Genomic DNA, 8,708 nt, shown 5'->3' on the forward strand with positions numbered 1-8,708 from the left:
GAACAAGGCTTCTAGAAATCTAATGAATCAACAAGAGATTAAAAAGGCATTTTAAAAAGTGCTTACTGTAATTGATAAAAGTAAGATGTTACTAAAGCTTGCTTGAATTTTATACAGTGGTATGAAAAAGTATCTGAACCTTTTGGAATTTCTCACATTTCTGCACAAAATATCCATAAATTGTGGTCTGATCTTTGTCAAAATCAAACGGATGAAAAATAAAGTGTCTGCTTTAACTAAAACTACCCAAACATTTAAAGGTTTTCTTATTTTAATGAGGATAGCATGCACACATTGACAGAGACGTGAAAAATAAGTAAGTGAACCCTCCTCCTAAGGAGACTTCAAAAGCAATGGAAACCAATTTTTACCAAACACTTTAAGTCAGGTGTTTGCCCAATCACTGATGAGTGTTTTAAAGCTGCCCCGCCCACTATAAAACACACACCTGGAAAGAGATGTCTTGATGACAAGCATTGTCTGATGTGCATCATGGTTCGGTCAAAAGAGTTGTCTGAAGACATGCGATCAAGGATTGTTGATTTGTATAAAGCTGGGAAAGGATAAAAAAACATCTCTAAAAGTAAGGGTGTTCATCAATCAAGAGTCAGAGAAGTTGTCTACAAATGGAGAGAGTTTGGCACTGTTGCTTCTCTCCCAAGGAGTGGCAATCCACCAAGGAAGACGCCAAGAGTTCAGCGCAGAATTCTCAGAGAGGTAAAAAAAACAACCCTTGAATGTCTGCTAAAGACTTACAGAAATCACTGGCACAGTCCAATATCTCTGTGCATGCATCAACTATATAAAAAAAAACCATGGCCGAGAATGGTGTTCATGGTAGGACTCAACGGAGCAAGCCACTGCTGTCTAGAAAAACATTGTTGCTCGTTTAATGTTCGCAAAAAGGCACTTGGACACTCCACAGAAGTTTTGGCAAAATGTTTTATTTTATATTTTACTTATTTTTCCCCCTTCTGTCATTGTTTGCATACTATCCTCATTAAAATATGAAAACCTATAAATATTTAGGTGGTTTTCCGTTAAATCAGACAGTGTTTTTTCATCTGTGTGATTTTTTACAAAGATCAGATCACATTTGATGGTGATTTTATGCAGAAATGTGAGAAACTCCAAAAGGTTCAGTTCAGATACTTTTTCATACAACTGTATGTGTTAGATTTGGTGTCATTTTTAAATTTAAGCTGCTCTTGAATTAGTATATTAAGACCTATGGATTGTCTCCTTTGATTTCACAGTTTACATTAACCACATCAATATTTTGTACGCAAAGAACTGGTCTGTTTATTTAGATACAATATCACTCAAAAGTAAACTAAAATTTTCATCTGTGGGAATTCTCTTAACTCATTCACTGCCAGGGTGGGTATAAAGTGTATATATTACTCACAGTGTATGTGTCAATAGACATCCAATTCAATTCAACTGGATTGGACGTCTATTGCCGTCAATGGCAGTACCATGTTCAAAATGTAATTGTAAATGCAATGCCGCATGTAAATGTAATTATTTTAATGACATGGTCAAATTAATCTAATTTATGTTTACATAAAACCTCTCAACAGATAACTATTTATTCATGGTCAAAGTGGGCAAGACACTAAAACCTAATTTTCCCCCAGTGGGTTCGGCAGCGCCTGGCATGGCAACAGCACCACACCATTAGTTTATTAAATGTATTTAATCATGTAAAGCGCTTTGGGCACGATAGTAACGTGCCAATAAATGCTCTATTTATAATTACCTTAATTTTAATATCTTTACTATGCTGCATAAAGGCTTCTTTAACGGTGCTAGACATCAAATCCATTCAAACTGAGAGTTCTGGCAGTGATCAATCACTGTCAAGTGAATTGACACATAACTCTGACAATGGCAGCAAATGAGTTAATGGAACAACAGTGTGGCAATATATAACAGAAATCACGTTACAGTGCGTTCTGTGCGGTGTGTGGCATAGAAAATTATAGTTGGAGGATTTCCTGCAGGATACATTAATTGCAGAAGTTAAAGTTTTGTTCTGCAGCGGGATATAAAAATTGATTATACGGCTTACTTAGACTCTTGCAGAGAATTGAAAATGTTAGAAAAGGAATTTAAAAACATTGATTTTCTTGCAGGCACTTTCCTGGATGTTGCAATTGTTTTCAACATCTAGTGTCTTCTTCCCTTTCTCTTGTAAGTCTTTCAAAGCTGTGATGAATCAATATATACTAGTACAGTATATTAACAGCCGCAAGTAGGTTGTTTCACACAGAGGGTTTCATAACGCATGTGGATTTTCATGTATCTTCTTCCCTTAATCAGTGGGAAGTCTCATGTACCTGCACAATCACATTGTCAGTCACATAATAAAAGCAAGAAAAAGTAATTACGGCAATTGGCTGCTTCACTGAACCTTTGAAATGCATTCACTTGCACCATGTTGACTTGTGTCTTTGTTTTACGCTGTGCATCTTTAATGAGCTTTTCAGGTTGCAAGTATTAATGTTTCTACAAGTTTGGCCTCCCTAACAAGACAAGTTGAGGTGCGAGTTTAAACACCCTGCTGTGATTTTAATTAACTTTTTTTTTTTAGACTTGTAATTACGTCGTGTGTCTTTTGGCAAGCATGCATACATCAATAAATTTAAAGTTAATCGACGAGAGTTGCGCTTTGCTTTCATCATCACTTCATTGTTGCAGTAAAATTAATGAACATACTGTCATTTTTTTTTTTTTTACTGGAAAATTTCCTTTTAAATGAACCAATATTTAAGCTTTTCTGACTTTCAAATGATTGACAAATGATTGATACGGAGTGGTATTTACACTGAATTTAACAATATGTTTATTTATAATTTGTTGTTTTCATGTGTTCGTATGTTGAAGAACAGCAGTTTTTTTTGTTATATTTAAAGATGTTACTTCTATCTAGGATGTAATAATCTTGGGGCCGTAATTATTGAAACAATGCATTGTAGAGGGAAAAAAATGGGGGTGGGGGGGATATTCTATATATTTACTATAGCATCTTCGACCACTTAATCTGGTCGAATCATGTGGGCAGCTTGCCTGGTACACCAGACTCACCGCTGTTGCAGCTGTTGAGCCTGGCCACCGCTCAGCGGATACAATTTCCAGGGTGGAGCAAGCCACAGCAAACAGACAGCGGAGTGGACCAATCAGCAACGTGCAGACGTCAGACGTGACGTTAGTAAAATGACGAGGGCAGGACGAGGGACTTGCGTGCGGAAGTAAACATACGAGGAGGGCGGAGTTTATTCAACATGGCTAGCGCGAGACAGATTGTTGTCAATGACTCGTGTCGATGTGTTTTTGGTCATTTAAAACTGATTGGAACGTATTCTCGGCTCTCCTGTTCACCATCTGTGTTGTTCTTCGACCACTCTTATTTAACATCTATATGCTTCCGTTAGCTCAGATAATGGAACAGTATGACATCTCCTATCACGCCTATGCAGATGACACACAACTGTACATTTCTGTGTCCCCACATGATTATAGTCCCTGAGTCTCCCTGAGTAAATGCATTCATCAAATCAATGAATGGATGTGCCAGAATTTTCTCCAGTTATATGTGGAGAAGACAGAGGTGATCATTTTTGGGCCAAAAAAGGAAAGGTCAAAGATAAGCAGGCAACTTAGCACAATGTCACTTACAGCTACAAATCAAGTCATAAACCTTGGCGTAATTATTGACTCAGACCTAAAATTTGATAGCCATCTAAAGTCCGTCACTAAATCCGCTTATTACCACCTAAAAAATATAACCAGAATTAAGGGGCTTCTGACTCAACAAGACATGGAAAAACTTATGCATGCATTCATTTTCAGCAGATTGGACTATTGCAACGGTATATTTACGGGTCTTGATAAAAAATCAGTCAGGAAGCTGCAGCTAGTACAGAATGCTGCAGCCAGAGTCCTCACAAATACAAGGAAGCTGGACCACATTACACCGGTTTTGAAATCGCTACACTGGCTTCCAGTGAGTCAAAGGATAGACTATAAAATACTACTGCTCGTCTACAAAACACTTAATGGCCTTGGACCAAAATACATGCTTGACTTGTTGGATTCCCATGAGACATCTAGACCCCTAAGGCCGTCTGGAACCGGTCTTCTGCATATTCCAAGAACAAGAACCAAGCAGGGTGAGGCAGCATTTATTTATTATGCTCCTCACCTCTGGAACAAGTTACCTGAACGTCTGAAGTATGCTCTAACTGTTAGCTCTTTTAAATCAGGGCTAAAAACGCTTTTGTTTAGCACTGCATATCCATAACTGGCTATATATTTCAATCTACCTGCTTTCTATTCCTCTTGTGCTTATCTCCATTGCTGATTTCAATTATTATTAGTAGTAGTAGTTTTTGTTATATATATATATATTTTTTTATTTATTTATTTTTATTCTATTTGTGATTAAATGCGATCTTTTGTCTTGGTTTTTACGTTGTTGTGGTGGTCCTAGCCCACACTCCCCTCTACTGGCTTTTATTGTTGTTACACTTCCTGTTTTATGTGGCATGAGCTCAACCTTGGCAGACCTGGGAGTGCACCTGCAGCTCATCACAATCAACTCTGCTTTTAAGGAGCGGCCTGGGCAGCAAGCAGGTGCCAGATGATTCTGCCAGTCACCATTGGTACATCGGCCAACTAAGCTTGTAGTTTGTGACTCTGGTCTTTGAACTTTTTACTAATTCTGTTTTTTGTCATCAGGACACCCACCCATCAAAGCCCTCGCAGCCACAGCCATTGACCATTCAACCCACCAGCTGCTCAACACTCTGTCCTTGTACAATAAATACCACTTCACACTTCATCTGTTTCCGGCTCGCATTTTGGTCCAAATCAACTTTGCCTACCTTGCCGTAACAGTTGTATTGATTTAAATGTGATTTTTATCATCTTCATGTGATGTAAAGCACTTTGAATTGCCTTGTGTTGAATTGTGCTATATAAATAAATTTGCCTTGCCTTGCCTTGTTGTGGAGACGACTTCCGACGCGCAAGCGTGGCGTTGCTCGTTAAGAACACGTCACGCAAATAAACAAATCTGATTTGTCGATTGATTTTGTACCTGCTCGAGAGGCCGTTAATGGGCTGGTTCCCAGACTTTTCTTTCAGTGTTTGAAAAATACAGGGAGAACAGTCTGGCCGTGCCAGGCAAGTGGGCAGCAGCTTCAGAAGAGAAGCCCAGACCTACCTTGACCCCAGCAACTTCATCCAGCTCCTGCAAGAGATCCTGAGGCGTTCCCAGACAAGCCATCCCTAGCGTCTTGGGTCGACCCCCTGGCCTCCTCCCAGAGGGACGTGCCCGGAACACCTCACCAGGGAGGCATCCAAGGGGCGGTGGTGAGGACATTAGGAGGGCATTCAACTTAAATGTAGGGTTTATTATGTATGATGAGTTTTTTTTTTTTTTTTTCATATAAACACTACATTTATATTTAATGTAGGATTTTTAAGCAACAAAAATACTCATTCTTTAGCATTTAGCAAGACGAGCAATGAATATTCAAAAGATCATAAGTTGATTTGATTGTTGCACGAATTTAGCTGTTAATAGTCCAAGCAGGCATCTAGGTAAGTGAGAAAAGCAAAATTAATTAGGCTTAACATCAGGCGCAACAACAAAATCAGGGGAATACGTTTCCTTTCAAAGGGTCTAATATAGAGCATAAAAAGTAAAACTGGATTAGCTTTTGGCAGAATGTTGTACAATTGGATTCTGTGGATTGATCTGAGCAAGAAAAAAGAATAGTTCATTATCCAAAGGGTATTGCATTGTGTGTCAGTCAGAGGGTGAGTGAGTATTGTCTGCGATGGACCATATGCACGACAACACAAGAGTTTCTGGTGGAAAGGTTAGGAGGGATACGCGTTTTTGTTTTCCATTTATTTCAAGCTACTGGGACGCATTATTTTGAAAAAGAAAAATCCTATTTTTAAATTCTTTATGCACACTTCGTTACAGTTTTGTTCTAGAGCTCTAAGGTCACTGTTCAATTCAGAGTTGCGTGTTTTGAATAAACAATGCAATAAATCATAAATGGATCCTTTGACCGCTTTGCTCATACTTGGATATTTGAAGTACTATTAAGATAAGTCATTCACATTAATACTTAACAACATAATTCCAGCAAACTGATCAACTGTATCGTCTATGACTTATCAATTAAGTGGATGTCAAAATTAAACTACGACAACAATATTCTAATTGATCACTCAATTAACTTGAAACTGACAGAAGTATCATTAAGATGTACTGAAATTAGCCAGCAAAGATAAGGAATAGTTTTAATCTTGTGATCTAAAGAATTATGTAAACTATTCATTCATTCATTCATTCATTCATTTTCCATTTGCAGGATATTCTTGATATTCCATTTCACACAAGCACGTTAAAGACGCTCTGTGGTACATTTAATAAGGCCACAGTAGAGCATGACTGAGTCTGCTGTTAGTTTCACACAATGTACAGTGGACAAAGTAGATTCTTTGTACACATGGCACAGGCAAAATTATCATTATTATTATATTGTCACTGCTACTTGATGTGTTTTTCTTCTACTCCTCCAGTTGCTATGCAACTTAGGTGGTCATGTTTTCACATGAGTCATGACCTGTCTGAATCCTCTGGTGAATCTAGCTACATTTATGAAATCAGACACGCCTGCTACAATTTTTAAAGGAGTAATTAAGATGCATGAAACATTTATTATGATGCTGATGCTGATTACTATGTTGATTACATCAACTGTAACAGTACTTTCAGTCAAGATCAAATTCGGTGCTATTGTATTCTATTTGCTATTTGTATTTTATTTTGTGTGTTCTATCAGCATTTTATTCTGATGTAAGAACTTAAGAAAATTCACCAATTGTTGCATCTCTTTGCTGTTAAAAATTCATTTTCTTAGGCTGAAGGCATGTCAAGTCGCCACTCAGGTTGTTGTTCTTATTACAGACTGAAGGCTTGTCAAGTAGCTGCTGAAGTTTTTGTTGTTCTTGTGAACACTAACTTTGAAGTTTTACTCCTTTGGGCATGGGCCAGTATCTTTTGATACTTGAGCCCAATTATTTTTTATTTTTTGCATCATGGTTGAGTCATTAACTATGGAATTATTAGCCAGCAGAGGTCAGCCTGCTGAAGGCTTTGTTCGCGACTCATGCTCATGTAATTTGAGGACAGGTCAAGACACAAAAGTGCTAAATAAAACACAGTGGACCCAAAATATGCTGCTATGGTCCCATTTTTGGACCGTACAGCGAAAGAAAACACGTTGGTCAGAATCTGTACCACAACCATGTTGCACCCCGAAACAATATGATGATAAACTTGTTAAATTGGAAGAAACCCAACCAGATTTATTCATTGTCCCCAACTACCCTGCATTGACAGGGCCGCAAACACAGAGTAGGAAGTTTAGAAATTAAAGTATATTTAGTGAATATTTTTCCCAAAAGCCATACACGAGTTTAATATCTGATACAACACACTTGAGTAAAAAATTTTTTACATTGATTTCCTTATGGCAAACAAGCTCTGTGGATGAAGGTCAATCACAGTCAGTCGTGCTGAACATTGCCAAAGACATGGTACCCTTTTTTTTTTTTTTTTTTTTTTTAATTTCAAAACATGTAGCTAACTGTTATGTACTAAAGGCTTTTCAATGTATCCTCCTTGCTTACGGCTGAGTGCCTGGAGCCACTTTCATCTTTTTATGCTGATATTTTTCCTGTGGATCCAACAGTAGCTGATCACTCAATCCACCTACGTACTCACTTCAGCACTTTAGCTGCCCTTTTTCTATTTTTGCTGTAGCCCTCAAAAAGAGTTGGGAACCATCTATTTCCAAGGCTGTTGCTCTCTTATAGCCAAGTGAGACCTCACATTTTTCTTTTGTTGTACAAAACAATTATTTTATTCCAACAAGAATTACAAGTACATTATTGTCACTGTCAAGAAAAACTGAATGGAATTGATGCACTACTTGAAAACTATTACTTGAAAACGACACTGGTTGGCTACTCAGACCAGTGTGGTGAGTCGCGCTTGCCGAGTTTATAATTTGGCAAACTTCCTTCTGACAAAATTGAAGACCTTGCCTTGAAGGACAAGTTGGAAGCTATCCTTGAAGTTGATGAAAAAGAGATGGAGGCGACACTAGCTCTACGCATGGGTAAGACGGGGCAGTGCTCCCTCAAATAGATGTCGTGCCCACTCACACCAAAATTTTAGAAGTTGAGAAAGCACATTTGTAATGCACTCACAAAATTAATACATTACAAGTTGACGGATTAATCTGTGGCAGTGGAAAAAAATCCACCGAAAATGGGGCACGAAGATGATATAGTATCAGTTCTCTCTCATCTCTCTTTCCCTCAGCTGTGTGTGTATTGATCACAGGATGGTCAGCGCGCGCACAGTACACAACCCCAGTTAACATCCAATCACTGTTAGTATGTAAATGAGCCTAGACATCACCAGACAATGTGGTGTAAGATTTCAGCGCGGGCGCGGAGGGCGAAGACTTTGAAGAAACAGCTACGTTTTCTCAGTCCCAACAACCGTGAAATGGGGTTGGGCACCGCTAACAACCCAATTCATTGAGGGAAATGCTGTTACTATAAGCACTTGGGGGAAGTGGGGTGCTGGTGCATGATGTGTACATACATAT

This window comes from Corythoichthys intestinalis, chromosome 4, assembly GCF_030265065.1.
Source record: "Corythoichthys intestinalis isolate RoL2023-P3 chromosome 4, ASM3026506v1, whole genome shotgun sequence".
Taxonomy (NCBI): Eukaryota; Metazoa; Chordata; class Actinopteri; order Syngnathiformes; family Syngnathidae; genus Corythoichthys; species Corythoichthys intestinalis.